The sequence below is a fragment of the Arachis duranensis genome, chromosome 5 (assembly GCF_000817695.3).
Source record: "Arachis duranensis cultivar V14167 chromosome 5, aradu.V14167.gnm2.J7QH, whole genome shotgun sequence".
NCBI lineage: Eukaryota > Viridiplantae > Streptophyta > Magnoliopsida > Fabales > Fabaceae > Arachis > Arachis duranensis.
Genome location: NC_029776.3, coordinates 95,327,882 through 95,330,302, shown reverse-complemented (window position 1 = coordinate 95,330,302; position 2,421 = coordinate 95,327,882).

The following is a 2,421-nucleotide window of genomic DNA, read 5'->3' as shown; positions in this document are numbered from 1 at the left end:
AATTTTCAACTGTAGAAGGGATCGCTACTATAAAGGGAGATCAGAAATTGGCAAGAAAGTATTACAATGAAAGCCTCAATTTAAAAGGCAGTATATGTGGCAAAGAAATCAACACTATTGAGCTCAACGGTGTTTGAATTCGTAAAGAGCTACGTCCCCAACCTGAAGGGAAGATAGAAAAGGTACAAATTGGAGATCGTGCTGAAAAGACAACAAGTATAGAGGCTAACCCGAAGAAATGTCTAAAAGGCACAACTCGTTGATCTCTTGTAGAGGAACTCTAACCTCTTCGCTTAGAAAGTCTCTGATATACTTGGTATAGACCCCAACCTCATATCCCACAAGCTTGCCATTTACCCAGGCTCTCAACCTATGTAGCAAAAGCGGTGGAAGCTCGGTCTTGAAAGGACGCAGGTTGTGGAAGAACATGTGCAAGCCTTATTAGAAGTCAGATTCATAAGAAATGTAAAATATCCTTTATGGCTGGCTAATGTGGTTCTAGTAAAAAAAAAAAGAATGGGAAATAGAGGATGTGTGTTGATTACATCGACCTCAATAAAGCTTGCCCTAAGGATCCATACCCTCTCTCCAACATTGATGCCCTGGTTGACTCAGCCTCAGGGTATAACTATATGTCCTTTATGGACACATACTCAGAATATAATCAAATTCTAATGTATAATCCAGACCAGGAAAAGAGTTCTTTATCACTCCCAAGGCTAACTATTGTTACGTAGTAATGCCTTTCGGACTAAAGAATGCTGGAGCCACATACCAACGACTAATGATAAGGTGTTTCCCTCTCACCTGGGAAAACTCATTGAAGTCTATGTGGACGATATGCTCCTCAAGACCAGGAACGACCTTACTCTTTTATTCGACCTCTCCGAGGTGTTCTTCACAATAAGGAAGCATGTGATGATATTGAACTAGGGATGGCAAAACTCCCTGAGACGTGGGGATCCTTCAGGGGACTGCCCCGAATGGGGATCCGACAATGGAGAATTTTCCCCACGGGGATGGGGATGGGGGACAAAATTCCCTCGAGGCAGGCGCGGGGACCCGAGCGGAGATCCACGCCCCGTCCCCGCTAATTCCCAAAATTCATAAATTTATTAAATTATCCTTAATAGTTTATTTCTCATATATGTTTTTTAGTCATTTCACACATATATATATAGAAACATAAAACTCCTAGTCCTCATTTACATAACCCTTCTTTAATTCAGAGATCCCTAACGCTATCCATACTCCATCCAACCTCTCTGCAACCACTCAGTCACCACTCTCCCTTCTCACCGCATCGTCACACTTGACGGTGCCATCACCTTCATCGCGTCGTGCTCTCTATTTATGGCGTCTATTTCTGTAACTCTGTCATTGTGTCCATTTTTTCTCTGTTTCCGCGTCTCCCACCTCATCCACTGCTCTGTCCTCTGGCTCGCTGTTGCGTCCCCTCACTGCGTCATTTCAAAAAAAGTTACTATCTTGACGTTTAGACTTTTGTATAAAATTTTGCTATTTTGTATAGGATAGATACTTTCAATTCTATTCATATAGAAATTAATAATTAGTTAGAACTATCAGATAGATGGGGAATGGGGCCATGTGGGAAATAAAGACGGGGAGCAATATTCTCCCACGACAGAAAATGGGGACGGGGATGGGGAGCGAATTTGGGGGCAGAGATGGGGAGCTGGGAGGCATCCCCCGCCCCTACCCTGCCCAGTTGACATCCCTATATTGAACCTCTCAAAATGCACCTTCACAGTGGAGGCTGAAAAGTTCTTAGGCTTCATGCTCACTCAAAGAGGCATAGAGGCCAACCCAGACAAATGCACAACAATATTAGATATAAAAATTATGACTTGTCTCAGAGAAGTTCAGCAACTAAATGGAAGATTGACAGCATTGTCTATATTCCTTGCAGGGTAGCATTGAAGTCTCTACCTTTGTACTCGATACTAAAAAAAGCGAATCAATTTGAATGGACCCAGGAATGTGAGCAAGCCTTCAGATTTTAAAACGTTTCTGGGCCAGCCCCCAATATTTACTTGACCTGTCGTAGAAGAATAGCTCATCCTCTACCTGAAAGTTGTGAGCCAAGCTATAGCCTTAGTCTTGGTCTGAAAAGATGACAACAACCCATCTACTTTGTGAGTAAAGCCCTACAAGAGGTAGAACTAAACTAGCAAAAGATAGAAAAGTTTGCATATGCTCTTATCATCACTTCCAGAAGGCTCCGACCTTACTTTCAGACTCACACCATAAAAGTCTGAACTAATCAACCCATGAAGTATATTTTACAGAAGACGAACATTGCGGGAAGGATGCTACAATGGGATATGAAACTGTCTGAGTTTAATTTAAGATATGAAACTCAGACAGTGATCAAGTCCCAGTATTTGGCCGACTTTGTGG